Source organism: Brachyhypopomus gauderio, unplaced genomic scaffold, assembly GCF_052324685.1.
Source record: "Brachyhypopomus gauderio isolate BG-103 unplaced genomic scaffold, BGAUD_0.2 sc66, whole genome shotgun sequence".
Taxonomy (NCBI): Eukaryota; Metazoa; Chordata; class Actinopteri; order Gymnotiformes; family Hypopomidae; genus Brachyhypopomus; species Brachyhypopomus gauderio.
Genome location: NW_027506887.1, coordinates 1656795 through 1674101, shown reverse-complemented (window position 1 = coordinate 1674101; position 17307 = coordinate 1656795). Strand labels below are relative to the sequence as shown.

Genomic DNA, 17307 nt, shown 5'->3' with positions numbered 1-17307 from the left:
TACTGAAAAAATACGTGTGTGTGTGTGGGAGGTGGTGGATATCACCGCGGTAAAGACGATGCTGGTTTCGGCAGGCCGTACCGGATCCAATGGCACAGCGTTCTATATTCGCCAGACATTCACGAAAGAATGGGCTCGTTATTTAAAGAAATCAGATAGTGTATGCGATAGATACCTATTATGCAATTACATATTGCACAATATTCACATATTGTGAATTTATCTCCACACAATGGCTTTCAGAAAAGATAAATTTAGAAGATGTGAAAAGATCACATCTAGGAATTAACGAAGTGTTCATGTTAGTTGGTAAGCGCTTCAGTGCCAAGACAACTTTTCAAAATAAAAGTCATGGGTTAATTCAACTTTTTAACATGTGCAACTGAACATGTGGGAAGGGCAGGACTGACCCAGCCCCGCTTCTCATAAACGGAGTCTGCATGGAAAGGGTCAGCTCCATCAGGTTCCTGGGCGTGCAGATCACCGACAGCCTCTCCTGGTCTGCAAACACAACAGTGATGAAGAAAGCCCAGCAGCGACTCCACTTCCTGAGAGTGCTCAAGAGGAACAAGATGGAGGAGAAACTGTTGGTGCTCTTTTACAGCTCCATCAATGAGAGCATCCTCGTGTATTGCATCACGGCATGGTACGGAGGGTGCTCAGTGGCAGACAAAAAGGCGCTGCAGAGGGTGATCAACACAGCCCAGGGGATCACTGGTTGCTCCCTGCCCAGCCTAGAGGACATTGCCACCTCTCGCTACCTCAGTAGGGCAGTCAGCATCACCAAGGACTCATCCCACCCCAGCAATCACATGTTTAACCTGTTACCCTCAGGCAGATGGTACAGGTTGCACAAAACCTGCACGAGTAGGCTCAGGGACAGCTTTTACCCTAGAGCCATCACTGCACGAAACATGTATATGTGGCACTACCTCAATTTATAGAATGTTTTATGTTGTGTGTGTATTTACTGTACTGGCAAGCACCTTGGAGTAGAATCAAATTTCATTGTAATGTAAATTATAATGACAATAAAGGCGATTCTGATTCTGATGAATCAGACAAACACAAAGGTATCAAGTACATACAAGGAGCAATGCATTTCATGTGCATCTGGACTTGTGAAACATTTCTCACATTTGTGAAAACACCTTATAGCGCAGATTTCCTATATTTTGCATTGGTGGACCAGAATACATGTGCCTACTATGTATTTATGTCCAGATGGGTGCAAGCATAATTGCTTCCTTTCCTCGTGTACCTCAGAAGATCCAAATTAAATCAAGCAAAGCAGACATTGCACATTTGGAAGAGCTGTATGTAGCCTCCGAGTATGAACATCTAGACACACATGCATATCTGAGCGTGTAGTGTGTGCTTGAGTCATAGAATAGAGAACAGCAATGACATACTACTCTCATACATTCTCCCTAGGGTCAAAATAGTTTAAACTATTTAAAAAGGGCATTGGGCTTTTAGAAATACATTTTCATCAAATTAAAATAATGTTAGCTTTACTGCTAAATATCTTTATTTAATAATAATTTATTTTTAATTTTAAGAACCAGTTAATTTTACACACATGATTCACAAGCTGGACAACTTTGCTCAGCAAATAACCAACAATTTATTTAAATGTGTTTGATAAGGTTCACTTTGCCTAACATTTCATTTAAAATAATAAAGAAAAAAATATCTACAAGGGGGTAAATGATTACATAGCACAAACAGGAGTTTCTGATGAGTCACTGAGTTTAGGTATGGTCATGAAATAAAATATTTATGAAGATATATTTAAGGAGGAAAGTATTTAAAACAGTCCCTCTACTACCCTCTCTGCTCTAACACAATCTCAGGTTATAACATACAGCCTGAGACTACAGAAGGACAAATCAAATCAAATCAAATCAAGGTTTATTTGTATAGCGCTTTTAATACAGGATTTACAAGTTTAACAATACTATGGGTCCAGAACGCCAATGAGCAAGCCAAAGGCGACAGTGGCGAGGAAAAACTCCCTATGATGGTGGGGGGAAGGAAGAAACCTCGGGAGAACCAAGACTCAAAAGGGAACCCATCCTCCATTGGGTGGCCCGTTAACACACAAATACCACAATACAGACAAATAGACAAGTCACACACAAATCACACAATCAGACTAATTTCTCCATTTCCTTGGTTGCACTAAATGCATTGCTGAGCATTCTGTGTGTGTGTCATTCAACACTTCCCAGAGATGGAAGGACATTACTTGGTACCCAATCACGAGTAGGCACACAAAAAATGGGAAATGGCAAGTATTACCATTTTGGGCTGGAGCATGCAATACGACAAAAACTGAGCCATCTTAACCTCCGAACTAGTCTCAAAAGACTCAAATTACAGTTTAACATTGACGGTCTCTCACTTTTCAAAAGTTCCAGAACTCAACTTTGGCCAATTCTTTGTTTAATAGACTGTGATTACTCCAAGTCTCCTTTCATTGTAGGTTTATATTGTGGAGTAAGCAAGCCTGTCAGTGTTTATGAGTATCTTAATGAATTTGTGAAGGACCTGACTAATGTGTTACACCATGGCATTGTTTATAATGACAAGCAGCTACAGGTGTTGGTGTCCGCTTTTGTGTGTGATGCACCAGCCAGAGCATTTGTTAAGCACATAAAGGGACATAATGGTTATTCTGGCTGTGACAAATGTGTGTAAGTAGGTGAATGCCACAACAAAATGACATTCCCTGAAACTAAAGCCAAGCTTAGAACCGACATGGATTTTTGTGCTATGGTTGATGAAGAACACCATTTGGAGCAGAAACTCAGCCCTTTGACAGGCATTGTAAAAATGGTCTCCCAGTTTCCAATTGATTATATGCACCTGTGTTGTCTTGGAGTTATGAGAAAGCTGCTGGTTTTTTGGTTAAGGGGCAAGAACTTGGCTACCAGGCTTCCTTCTCAAACCGTGGCATTAATATCTAATAAACTGTTAATGCAAAGGCCCAACACACCCTGTGAATTCTCTCGTAAACCAAGGGAACTAACAGAAATTGATCGTTGGAAGGCAACAGAACTACGTCAGTTTATGATTTATACTGGTCCTGTGGTGCTTAAAGATTGCATGCCACATGGGGTTTATGATAATTTCATGTTGTTTTCGGTGGCCATGTTTTTGCTGTTGACACCAGATATACCAGATGAAAAGGTTATCTTTGCTCATAATATGCTTGTGGCTTTTGTCAGACATTTTGGTCAATTGTATGGAAAGGAGGAAATTGTGTTTAATGTCCATCAACTACTCCACCTAGCAGATGAGTACCGCAACTTTGGGGCTTTGGACAACATTTCAGCATTTCCCTTTGAAAATTACTTGGGAAAAATTAAGAGGCTTGTGCGAAAACCACATCACCCACTTCAGCAAATAGTGAAGAGACTCTCTGAAATGCCAACAGCAATTGTGCCAATTCCAGTAGACTCAGTAACTGTATACAATATGCACTGTAATGGACCTCTACCTCCACAGTTTGGAACAGCAGAACAGTACAAAAAAGCCATTCTGAATGAGAGTACTTTTTCCACGGAGCTAGGTGACAACTGCTTACAAGTTGGTGACGAGATAGCTGTGGTTAAAAACATAGTGAAAACAGATGATGTTATATTTGTCATCTATCAAACATTCAAACATAAGGATAATTATTTTTCATATCCTTGTGCATCATCTTACCTCAATATTTTCAAAGTATCTAGGCTGCACAGTAAGAAAGTGTGCGCTTTATAAGGATGGGGATGGTTTTATAGCTATTCCACTTGTCCACATGTTCATTTAGATACTCCGACCTCCAGTTATGTTCAGTTCATCTTTGGAAAAAGAGAAATAGTTCTAAAATATATTTTTTTTCTCAGATTTTATTTTTTTTCTCAGATTTTAATCAGATTTTTTTTCTTGCTCAGTTATCTTGTTTCAGGAGTGTTCTGGCTCTATCCTTCAGTATTCAAATAGTACTAGTGACACAATTTTAGATACTAAAATAAGCATAATACATTTTGTTCTGAAAAACTAAAAATAGCATCTACCTGTCCAAGACGATGGAGCAATTGTGGCACGTGGTGGAGTTTGCTGACAAGAGTACGGCAGTTGTGCCCACTTCATGGGTCCAAAATAGACAATGTCTCTGGCCCCCACGTGACAGCGTCAACATTCACAGAGCTGTGAAACAACAAATCAAACCAAGCTTAGACTGGACAGTTCATGAGCAGATTCGGTGCTTAGCAACTTGTGGTAAGTCTGCTACTAAAGAACTTGATTGGAATGTCAATTAAGCAAACAATAAAGTATTTAAAGTGAGGAATTCTATATACCTCTGCTTTCTAAAGGTGTTTCCATGTTCCTTTTTTTGCCCAGACACATATGAGAAAGCTATAGATTGTTTAAAGAGATCAGTGGAACCTGGCTGTGCCACAACAGATATAGAATCTGAACAGGAAAATGCAGAACGCAGAAAAAGGATATCAAAGTAAGGTTAATTCAGTTGTGCCACATGTTACAGATTTTTTTGGTATGTTTTGGCAGTTGTAACTGTTGTAATCTTGCAGACCAAACCCAAAGTACAATATTTACAAGGAAGCAGAAGAGGAGTGTACAAGGAAAACATGCATTCCCAAACCTTCATCAATACTTTCACCAGGTACTTACATGTTCCTAACTGCATGGTTGACGATGCTGTTTAATGACCCCTCCAGTTGATGACTTGTCTTATTCATGTCTTATCTTTTCCCTTCTCCATGTTTCTTTTTCATCTGAAACACTAAAAAAACAAATAAAGGGCATGGACACGTGCCTTCATATTCTACCAGCTCAAATTAAAGAGAACATAGTCTGGTGGCTGTAGAATTTAAAGATAATACTTGTGGTAGACTTTTTTGGAAAAACATATTGTGAACTTTAATGCTTCTTTAAAATATTCATTATTGGCAACAATATTTAGCAAATGTATTCTCTTCTCTATTAATTATAGCCACAAACCAAATTAATAAGCAAAAATAGTTGGATTTGGTTGAAACACAAATGGTTCTGTAAAAGTGCCAAAACATCTATGTGTCATGGGACAGCTCCGGACCCCTCCTTTTGGGCCTGTGTTCATGTCGTCTGTGTCTGGTTATGTCCATTTTGTATTTCCATGGGTGTGGGTCATTCATGGTATGTTCACCGGTCTCACCTGTGCCTCGTCTCGTGATCACTGGGGATCGTGTAGTTCGTCTATTTAATGTGCGTTTGCACAATGTCCCGTGCTCGTCTTTGTCTAAAGCCCATGCCGTGTAAATGTTACATGTACTGAGTGCTTGCGCTACTCGTGCTGGACTTGATCGTTGTGTGTACGTGAATAAACGTTTGTGTGACAACGTTAAACACTCGTCGTGCCTGCCTCCTCTCACCGTAACACTATGTACTTAATTATCTCTACAGATTTCTATCAAAGTTACAGAGTAGCATCTGATGTCCTGGACCATACCTGGCCTGAACGGAATTTATTTGGTAAGAACCCTGAGAACTCTGCTCTTTATCTATAGGAGATCTGAAAGACTTCATTACCTGTTTTATTGCTCTAGTTTCTGCTCTGTACAATTTTCTTTGCTTTCATTGTCCTTTCAGCCCATCATAGTAATGGTGAAAGCCATCACCATCTGCAAAAGTCAAGTAGTTGTGATAACGATACAGGTTAGTCAGATTCCAATCAGATTATTGTGCAACAATGTGTAATTCCAAGACCTTCAAAATATTATAATAGTATCCATCAAGTGGAGGCACTTAGCAGTTAAAAAAATATTTCTAAAAAATATGGTTTCATAAGAAGGGTGTTTTGATTCTATGGTATGACTTTACATAATGAAATCATAGTATAATGACAAACCTTTAATGTTTTATATCCAGAGGTACAACCACAACCCAGACAAATGCTCAGAGGTATGAACCAAAAGATCACTGTTTCAGTCTTATACTTAGACACAGACTACATCTACACACGCCCGAAGGGAGGGGTCAGGGGCTGTACTGTGATAATTTGTATAATTTTCATTCATTGAATAAATTTCATCTTGCTTTATAGACATTGGACTTAGCAAAGTGGTGCAAATGCTTGCACAAATTATGGAGGAAAACAGAGAGATGAGAGAAGAAATTAAAAAGCTCACCCATGATGTAAAGGCCCTGAGACGAGACTTAGTGAGGCAGGACACTGAAAACACACCGCCTTCTGTCATCAGTCTCCCCCTTAGAACCATGGCAGATTTGGATCAGGCAGAGGTCATCCTAAGAGATCCGAAGGAACGTCAAAAGATGGTACTTTTCCTTACATAAAATTTAAACTTTGTGACAGGATTTAGCAAGGGTAATAAATTAGAACCAACAACTCACCTCTTCCATCCTCTCCTCAGTATGCACAGTGCTGAAAATAAAAACATCTCTTATTAGTATACCAGTTAGTAAGGTATATAATAGAAACTTTGACTGCCTTATCATTCCTTACATGTCATTGTTAAAGCTGCCTTTGTTATTACATCGTTTTTTGTTAAGTCTCATCAATGCTGTCTTCTTAGGTGTCTTACCTTTCCATCATGGGTGGACACACACAAGAAATGGTTATGAGACGGATGCTGACCCATGCCCTTTTTAATGGTTTGGCAAGTCAGCTGAATTGGGCTGGTAAAGGCCACAAGAGGGCTTTCAAAGATACTGCCCTTCATGACATAATGTTTGGTAAGTTCATGCATGCACGTGAAACACATTAGCTGGGCATTTGCAAACCCAACTAATATATAAATATATTGCAGTAGTCACCTGATTTTACATATCAGTGACCGAATTATGTAGAATTTCAAACAGTCAAATCTAATTTCTAATCAAATATGGCCACTTATTCCCCACCTTAATTTAGATAACTATAGACCCTTTCAAAGTTTGTATACAAAGATGACGTCACGAAGATGCGCGCGCATATTGGCAACGGAAGTGTAGCATTTTATCATTGACTTGCGTTAGCATCAGCGCTGTTTTTTAAAATATGTAGTGTTGTTCAAAATAGAGATGTCTGGTTGTTGTGTATACGGCTGTTAGAACCGTTATTCGTCGGGTAAAGGTTTAAAGTTTTATCGAATACCATCTGGATCGCGTCTATTTCAGAGCAATAGGAGACTGCTGTGGCTGCAGGCTATTAACAGGGTGGACTGGACAGAGGACATCATAAAGAATGCCCGCGTCTGTAGCGCCCATTTCATTTTAGGTCAGGTGGATTTTCGTACATTTATTTAATTCAGGACGTCTGGTTATAACTGTCAATTACTCGGCCAGGGCTTAAAATAAAAATGAGCTTGTCCGAAGTGCTATTGCTAACTAGCTAGTGCAAGCACTTTCGGATTTCACGTATGTATTTCATACATTGTATATGCATTGTCTATTGTATATACACATATGAGATTTATAATTTCATTTGCCACGTTTATTAAACTGAGTACAGTAACAAATAAAATATTTTTCTACAATATATGTCTCTGTACTTTATTTTGCACAATTTTAATCATTGTAGCATGTTCACCAAAATAATCACCTCATTTCATCCAGTGACTTGTAGGCGCGCAGTTTCTCTTTAGTGTAAACACTAGGTTTCTCAATCAAATAAGTAAAGATATCTGGCCACTGAACTGGAGGCCATTTTGACAAATCATCCTCCCATTCTAATATTTTGTAAGGATCTGGAAGAATTTCTTCTGTTGGCAGGGTGAGTTTGCTCATTCAATTGATACGATCTTGATTATTAAGCTGACTGACGTAGAGACTTACAGTAGATTCGGCTATTATTGAGAGACTTTTATTTTGAAAGATCTAATTAAATCTAAATCCCTGCGTATATGCGTCATCATTGTGTGAGGATAATAGTGCAATAATGTATTGCTACACATACATACAGTGCTTGAAAATAGTAACGTTTATTGTCTTGTTTATATGGTAAAGAATTTGGATCTGCACTGTGGTCCCATGGGACAAATCTCCGCGCGCATCTTTTTGGTGACGTTGCTCATGAAACCGTCAATTTACTTTCTTACCTCAGTTTATCCTCGTGGTTTCCGCTCTGCAAAAACACAGCTCTATTTGCTGGAGGGGGTCAAAATGTCAGAACACCAGTACAAAGCAGTAAAGGTTCTGTTCAAACCTTTACATACATTTGAGCATTTAATTCACTAAATGTGAAATGCTTAGGTTTTACATTTAGTTAGTTTCACGGGCAAATAATGTGCAAAACGAATACGAAAACTCAGGTTTTCAGCCTCAGAATATAATGAAACTGAGCGAAACATAATGTAATGTAACCAATGTAACGTTAACAACAGACAACAGCAAATCGATCAGAAAGAACTTAAATAGGAACAAGCAAACGCCATAACACACAGACGACACGGAGAACGAGACTCATCACACTCAAACCGCTTACGGGCGCCATGTTTTACCTAATTTTAACTCACAAAAATGTCCGTGTTACAAACGTTTTTGCATGAATAATGAAGCAGGCGCAAACCTTAATAATAATAAACCCTAATAGTACCCTTTACAATAAAGATTCTTTAAACACCTATTAAACTGTAGCGACTAGGCTACTACTCCTCGCAGCGAATTCCCTAACAGACAGCCACTTGGCCACTCAGGGAGTTTTAGCCCTTTAAGTGACACTGGGGGAGCGGCGCCTGCGCGAGGAGAAAACTGTGCTATTGTTTGAGTTGCGTGGAAAATAAAGTTTCCCTCCTCGGGATTTTCTGGATTAAGCAGTTTCTGCCTCGTTTCCCGAACCCGCTTCAAAACATCTCTTAAAGTATGTTTTTATTATAAAGGCAACTGATATCGAATATCTACTTATCAGAAAAATTGTGTTTGTTCCAGCTGCTCTCCAGAAGCAAATTCCTGAAAGCACCCACATAGGATTTGCTGATGCAGTGAAGAAATGGTTAAAATACGCACCTGAGAGAGAAGGAGGAGTTCCAAGGAGAAGATAAACATCAGGTACTCATTCTTACTCTTACAGGTACTCTTATGTGTGGTTGAACAATGAAAATGAAATTTCAAATAGTGCGTATACAATAATCTAATTTCAATTTTATTCATATTTATTCAGCTGCAGTGGCGAAGTAGACCCATTGACCAGGGAAATTCAACGTTCTACATTTATTAAAATAAATGCTCTTGCATAAATTATTTGTGACTGTGATTGTTGTTTATTATTATTATTATTATATTTGACTACTATATAACTAATACACTAATTACTCATTAATAATAGACTAACTAATTAACTCATTGATAAAAATTCCCTTTATGGGCATCCTGCTGTACATAAAGCAGGACTGGATTTTAATAAAAACAATATTTAGATAATGGTTGAACCAACGTTGATCAACCGTCCAGTGTCAACCGGTTTTCAACATTGATTCAACGTAGAACCGTATGTGCACTTTAGCGTTAAATCAACGTCACATTTCAACGTTGATTCAACATTTATACGTTGAGCAAGACAACGGTGAATCAACGTATGTTGACCTACCTTCAGTGTTCACACAGCCTGAAATTCCTGTCAAAAAGGAAAACATTCCTCAGCAAAAGGACCTGAAGAGGTGGACATACCTTGAGGAGGTATGCCTACCGAGTATCAATGCAGAGATTGGCCTGCTGATTGGCGGTAATGCTCACAAGGCAATAGAACCATGGCAAGTCATCAATAGTCAAGGAGACGGTCCATATGCAGTACGAACAGCAATTGGATGGATTGTCAATGGTCCCATTAGAAGAGGAGATCATCCTCAGGACATAGATGAAGGATTGCAAGGTTTCACTGTAAACAGGATATCCGTGGTAAGCATTGAAGAGTTATTAACTCAAAGCTTTAACACTGATTTCTCAGAGCGCAGCTGTGAGGACAGAAAAGAGATGTCACAAGATGATCAGCAGTTCATGAAGGATGTTGAACAGTCTTGTCAGTTCATTGATGGACATTACTGCATCAGTCTTCCATTTAGGAACAGGCCAGTGAAGATGCCCAGTAATCGCAGTCTTGCAGAACAAAGAGCAATCAACCTTAAAAAGAAACTCAACAAGAACTCACAGTTTCATGCTGACTATAAGGCTTTCATGTACGACATCATAGCAAGGGGCTACGCAGAAAAGGTGCCTGAGAAAAGTGGCCAGAGCAAGGAAGGAGAGGTCTGGTATATCCCGCACCATGGGGTGTACCACCCTAAAAAGAAGAAAATCAGAGTTGTCTTTGACTGCACAGCCACATATCAAGGAGTTTCATTGAATAACCAGTTATTTCAAGGGCCTGATCTCACTAATACCTTGATTGGAGTGCTGACAAGGAGAAGAGTCAGTTGCAATGATGGCCGACATAGAGGCAATGTTTTACCAGGTCAGGGTACCTCCCAAGGACTATGACTTTCTACATTTCCTCTGGTGGCCAGATGGAGACTTGAATGGAACTCTTCAAGAGTACAGAATGACTGTACACATCTTTGGGGCTACTTCCTCCCCAAGCTGTGCTTGTTTTGCCTTGAGAAAGACAGCAAAAGACAAACAAAATGAGACAACAGCTGAAGCTGCAAAAACAATTGAGAGAAATTTTTACCTTGATGATTGTTTCACTGCAGTAGCTTCTGAAGAGCAAGCCATATCACTTTCACAGTCACTGAAGGCGTTATGCTCAAGAGGTGGATTTAACCTGACAAAATGGGTTAGTAATAGGGCTGAACGATTAATTGCATTTGCGATAATCTCGCACAGGCTGCTATTTAAACTGGTCACGTGACTTGGGAGCGAGCCAAGCCGAGGACGAACGGAGCAAACCCGAACAGGAGGCAGAGAGGTGGAGAAGTTAACACAGCGCACTTTAACTTGTTGCACAATGGCTTCAGGCTCGACAGTAGCTGACACAACTGAAAGTCTAATTACCAAAGAGGGGCAGCACATCACTTGTGTGAAATTACTTTGGCTTTTAAAAAGATGCTGGTCAGGTACTGTGTAAAACGTGCCTTGCTACTGTCGCTACGTCGCGAGGTAACACTACAAACCTTCTTCTGCATTAAAAAAACACCACAAAGCCTCGTATATTTGTAAGGCTAAAATGCCAACGACCAGTGCTGCATCTTCAAATACGCAAAAGTGTTTCTCTGCGCTTATACAGCTTTAGTATGCGGTGAGCAGCGAAATACCGTAAAATCACACATATAGGCGCAATAAGATTTAAAGCACGGATGAATCGCAAAAGCGCGGATAGCTTGACCGGCACAGCAGACAGGGTTCACTGACCGAACCGTTTGAAAGTGTAACTCCTTATGGATATAATTCGAAGCGGCACGCTGAAATAACTCGGGGAGTTCATAGTGAAAGACATGATGTCCTTTAATATAGTGAACAAGCCCGGCTTCATGGCTTTGTTAAACACACTGGATATGCGCTACCAAATGCCCTCATGCACACATTTTAGCCAAGTTGCTATCAGAGGTGGGACCAAGTCAGTGTTTTGCAAGTCTCAAGTAAGTCCAAGTCTTTATACCTCAAGTCCCGAGTCAAGTCTCAAGCAAAGACACTCAAGTCAAGTCAAGTCTCGAGTCAAGACAGGCAACAGTCAAGTCAAGTCCCAAGTCTGAAACTTGGAATTTCAAGTCCTTTCGAGTCTTTTTTTTTTTTTTTACCAATGTTGCAGGTATATTTTAAATGTAAATAATAGACATGCGTTCTTTTTTAAATCTGTATTCTCCTCAAATCTTGATAAAACATGTGCAACTGAAAACACGAAGTATAAAAAAAATTAAGATTACACCTCTTTATTGCACAGTTCAATTTGTTAAAATTAGCTGCAAAAATATTCATACTTTAAACTACAATTTTCCAGAAATAAATATTCCGTGAAAAAGTCATAAGTAGAACTCCATGTTCAAATAAAAAGTGCTGATATTTTCACAGTACAATACAAAGAACCATAACAGCATTTTCCCTCTCTTCTCTTATCTGGTTTCTTGGAGAACATGTGTGAGTGACACAAGATAAACAAATATAAGAACTGGAATCTGCAACTTTAGACATTTCAGTAAACTATTCTGCATTGCATTTGCTGGCCAAAAGTCTGTATGTCATTTGTGCACGATGAATGATGTCCCCATAGCTGAAAACTCGCTCCACTTTTGTCAATATATTTTTTTCTTGACGTAGATGTCTTCAAATACACAATCCATGCTGAGATAGAACTGGATATTATGATGGTGACAGAGAGAGGCTCTCTTCCCCGAGTTCAGATACAGAACCCAGGGTTGCCAACTCTCATGCATTGAGCGTGAGACACACGCATTTGACCGTCTTCACACGCTCTCACGCCACACATCCGATTTCTCACGCCGGAAAAAAATCTAGTTTATTTACCTCTGATCCACATCTATGATTCAATGAGTTACTAGTTCGCTCTGGCACCAACCACTGGCGATCGATCGATCGCGATATAATATTTAATTTGTGTCCATTTTACACCCCGCCCGGTAAAAATTTACGTTCGCCAACCCCCCATTTGATTGGTTGTGCTGCAGTTCATGCACACACACACGTACAGAGTGTGGAAAAGCAGAGGACTGGTCTGCGTCAGAAGGACGGAAATGAAATTAATGGGGCGCACTTTATAAATATTAATATGCGTTTTAAAATTTAGATTTGGGGTAAAAAAAAATCAAGTCTTTGCAAGTAAACAGGTTCAAGTCCAATTCAAGTCCCAAGTTATTGGTGTAAAAGTCCAAGTCAAGTCTAAGTCTCTGAATATTTTTTCAAGTCAAGTCAAAAGTCTTAATATTAATGACTCGAGTCTGACTCGAGTCCAAGCCATGTGACTCGAGTCCCCACCTCTGGTTGCTATACCTGCAGGGTTGCCAACTCTCACGCATTGAGCGTCTTGGACTAAAAAGTTACTAGTTCGCTCTGGCGCCAACCACAGGCGATCGATCGATCACGATATAATAATACTTAAATTTAGTCCATTTTACACCCCCCCCCCCCCCCCCCCCCATAACAACAAATTACGTTCGCCACCCACTCCAGGTTCAAGTCTCACTCCAAGCGATCTTGAAAAGTTGGCACTTTGGTCGCGTTCTCAAGGCTCAGATACACAATTTTTCAGATGCAAGTGAGAGTAGTTATGGTACAGCTTCCTACATTCAGGTAACAGTACCTAGAATGGAACTGACTGCTGCAGTCATAGCAGTGAAGGTGGATAAACTGTTAAGATGAGAAACAGAGACCACAGTTGAAGAGTCTGTGTTTTGGACGGACAGACTGTACTTAGGTACATAGAGAATGATGCTTCACGCTTCAAGACCTTTGTGGCCAAACGAGTTGCATTCATCAGGGAAGCTACTTTACCATCTCAGTGGAGATATGTGAATAGTTCTTTCAATCCAGCAGATGTAGCTTCAAGAGGAATGAGGTTTACCTCACTCATCAAGAATGACAAAAGGATTAACGGTCCACATTTCCTTTATAAAGATGAGCGTGAGTGGCCCACAAGACCAGACATACACAACACCATGGACGAGGATAGTGAATTAAGAAGAGCAATACTAGTCAGTCTCGTTAGCACAACCAAAGTTGCAGCCATGACAACATTGGTAGAGTACTACTCTGACTGGCATAGACTGAAGAAAGCTGTTGCATGGATGTTGCGATTGAAAGACACGCTTCACTACTTAGCCAACAAGAGAAAGGAATGCAAAGCTGTTGTTGCTTTAACGGAGAGTGATAAAAGAAAACAGGACTTGAAAGTTCAAGAAGAAATGAAATGATTAAGGCAGTCAGTGGAGAAGAAACCTTTATCAGTGCAAGATTTGGAGGATGCAGAAATTGTATTGATATGTCACAGTCAAAGGGAGATGTATCCAGAGGAGTTGGCCTCACTCCAAGGACAAAATTCCCAAGTTAAGAAGTCCATTCCAATCTACAGATTGGATCCTGTACTGCAAGATGGTGTCATTAGAGTGGGGGGTCGGCTGAACAAGTCAGCCATGCCAGAAGAATCCAGATTCCCGACAGTGCTACACAAGGATCACCACCTTGCAAAGCTGATTCTGACGCATGTTCACCGTCAGAATGGTCACTGTGGAAGAAATCATTTAATAGCAAAGGTCAGACAGCGATACTGGATTCCAGGATTAAACAGAGCCTCTCGAACAGTGATATCCAGTTGCATTACATGCAGAAAGCTGCATGCAAAACCTGCAGAGCAAAAAATGGCAGACTTACTTGAGGAACATGTACTCCCTGACCAGCCTCCCTTTACACATGTAGGCGTAGACTATTTTGGACCCTTTGAGGTCAGAAGAGCACGTAGCATGGTAAAACGCTATGGCGTCTTGTTCACATGTCTTGCCCTTAGAGCCGTCCACATAGAAGTGGCTCACTCTTTAGATACCTCATCATGCATTAATGCCATCAGAAGATTTATCTGTAGAAGAGGTCAAGTGTCAACAATGCGTTCTGACAATGGCACAAATTTTATTGGTGCCGAGAGAGAACTCCGAGAGGCTCTAGAGGAGCTTGATCAATCTCAAATCAGAGAAGACTTTATGCAGAAAGGCATCACCTGGATTTTTAACACCCCGACTGCATCCCACCAAGGTGGAATATGGGAACGACAGATTCGCACTGTAAGGAAGGTGTTGAATTCTCTATTGAGACAGCAGGTGTTGGATGATGATGGCCTCCACACACTGCTAAGTGAAGTTGAAGCAATCATTAATGATCGACCTTTAACTGCTGCCTCTGATGCCCAATGACCTAGAGGTTTTGACTCCAAATCATCTTCTGTTAATGAAAAGACAACCAGCTCTTCCACCTGGCATATTTAGCAGGGATGACCTCTACTCCCGTAGAAGATGGAGACAAATACAATATATGGCGACCTTGTTTTGGTCAAGATGGACCCAGGAATACCTCCCGTTGCTGCAAGAGCGACAGAAGTGGAATACTCGCAAGAGAAATCTCACTCCTGGAGACCTTGTTCTCATTGTGGACAATTCTGCCCCAAGGAATGCCTGGTTGACTAGAAAAATCCGTAAGACCTATCCAGACTCAAGAGGAGTGGTCAGACGGGTTCAAGTTCAAACCAAATCTACCCTATTGGAAAGGCCTACTAACAAACTCTGTCTTATGCAGGAAGCAGAATGAGTCAAGAAAGGATTAATAATGGACTCGTACACAGAAATTTGATTAATAAATTACTATGTACAGTAGATGTTGGATCGATATGGATATGGCTCTATTAGTAAGTTTGTAATTGTTTTGTACCCTGCCAATACAATTAGGGGCCGAAATGTTAGAGCCATAAATAAGAATTTGTATTTGTTATATTGTTTATGAGTGTTTTTTGTAATTTTTGTATTATTTCATGAAATACAATAATGTCAGTTTAGTTGAACAGCAAATTTACGATGGGACTCTTATTTTTGATAGCCTATAGCAGTGTTTCTCAACCTTTTTTCAGTTGTGGCACCCTTTATATGCATGCATGCAAACGGTCAAATGCGTGTGTCTCATGCTCAATGCGTGAGCGTTGGCAACCCTGAAAACATACTCTCTGCAACCATCTCCCGGCCAACATAACACAAAAAAAGTGATTATTAAGACAGAGAGCAGATAAATGTGACTTACAGTCAGTGGGAAACCTGCGTAATCACGTGCTGACCTTGGTCATATGCAGGTCATATGCACGCTTTGAGCGTGAGACTCACGCATATTTAGCGATTTCACACGCTCTCACGCCACACATGGAATTTCTCACGCTTGAATATTATTATTATTTATTTATTTTTTAAATAATCTAATCGCCGCACACCGCAGCATATTCAGCCAATCCATCGGTTGTATATTATAACAGGTTGAACCAATCAGAATATAGATCGCGCTGTTTCTTGGTAGACTTTAGCCAGCCCGCTCCCCAACCACACACACACACACACACACACACACACACACACACAGCCGCTACACTAACCATCGCGACAGATTCCAATCCCCCCCGCCTGAAAAAAAGCTCACGCCCACCAAATTTGAGAGATCTGGTCATATGAAATACATTTTAATGATTTTTAAAGCGTATAATAACTTCAATTTTTTAAACTATAGTTTTTTATTTCACATCAGAATATTTTGACGGCACCCCCGATGAAGACAGACGGCACCCCAGGGTGCCGCGGCACCCCGGTTGAGAAACGCTGGCCTATCGGGGATGCTGTTGAGCTGAGGGTGTGCTAGTGGGAAAAAGATCTAGAAGCACGGATACACACAGTTTTTTGACCGTGCTTACCGTGTTGAGATTTATTGGAAGAAAACTGTAAAAAGAAGAGTTTTGAATTGCATTTTTCTTATATAAAGATATTTTTTGTTCAACACATGGTTTCACGCGTCCGTTATCAGAGTGCTTCTTAAATCCTGAATGACACAGATACTGGATCTGCTGCCATAACAAAGTGCATGAATTCTGTCTGTCCTGGTGAACGTGTAGTGAATTTTGTCTGTCCTGATGATTGTATATAGTGAAGGTGTTTCAACTTCTGCTCTTCTGGACACGGAGGACATTTAGCCCACCCCCAACATAGACCACCTCCTCTCAAACATTGGTCGAGCAGACTCTCATGGGAGGGCTCAGGTGAGAGGCCGCCCTGGTTCCCAGCCTAACCAATCCTAGTCTCATAACAGTCTGTGCTGCATTAAAGAGCATGTCTGAGTGAATCCAATTGGTAGATCTGATGTGCATTAGAGAGTAGGGCTGTGTTCGAAATAGTCTACTACATACTACTGGCATACTGATCGAGCCCCAAATCAGTATGTCGTATGCAGTATGTGACCAAAATGAAAATTTCCAGTACGCGAAACATACCCGGATGACCTACTACTTCCGCAAAATATTCCAGTACGCAAACAGAGCTATCTTCGTGGTGTACTGCATCCCATCATGCAACGCTACGTTCACGTGACCCCGTAGTGTGCTTTGCTTTTGTCGCATACTGGAAACTGTACTGCATACTACTAAGAGGACCAGTATGCAGTATCCAGTATATACTGAGTCCAGTATGCAGTATCCAGTATGTAGTAGTCTATTTCGAACACAGCCTAGGTCTGAGTGAGTGACCATAGCGCTCCGCCCACCTCGCGCGACTCTGCGCGAACGGTGGAAGCGTTTATACTTTCCGCGTGCATAAAAAAAATACATAAAACTCAATACAGTATTATAAATGAGGAGAATATAAT

At 40.5% G+C, this 17307-nt stretch overlaps 3 long non-coding RNA genes across 4 annotated transcripts; 1 reads left to right on the top strand and 2 right to left on the bottom strand.

The window, feature by feature from the left end:
* Nucleotides 1-1961: 1961 nt before the first annotated feature.
* Nucleotides 1962-8729, bottom strand: LOC143490793 (uncharacterized). 2 transcript variants are annotated; one of them, XR_013124983.1, is made up of 9 exons: nt 8088-8729; nt 6403-6433; nt 6180-6297; nt 5581-5672; nt 4684-4795; nt 4350-4464; nt 4065-4197; nt 3715-3848; nt 1962-3610 (listed from the first exon to the last, which is right to left on the bottom strand). It is a non-coding gene; the product is annotated as an uncharacterized LOC143490793 (long non-coding RNA). The 2 variants fall into 2 exon arrangements; XR_013124984.1 differs by lacking the exon at nt 8088-8729 and adding an exon at nt 6515-7743.
* LOC143490794 (uncharacterized) lies at nt 5663-6696 on the top strand. Its single transcript, XR_013124985.1, has 4 exons — nt 5663-5706; nt 5920-5952; nt 6095-6327; nt 6585-6696. It is a non-coding gene; the product is annotated as an uncharacterized LOC143490794 (long non-coding RNA).
* Nucleotides 8730-9351: 622 nt separating the features above from the next.
* LOC143490775 (uncharacterized) lies at nt 9352-11926 on the bottom strand. Its single transcript, XR_013124974.1, has 3 exons — nt 10365-11926; nt 10133-10264; nt 9352-9862 (listed from the first exon to the last, which is right to left on the bottom strand). It is a non-coding gene; the product is annotated as an uncharacterized LOC143490775 (long non-coding RNA).
* Nucleotides 11927-17307: the final 5381 nt, after the last annotated feature.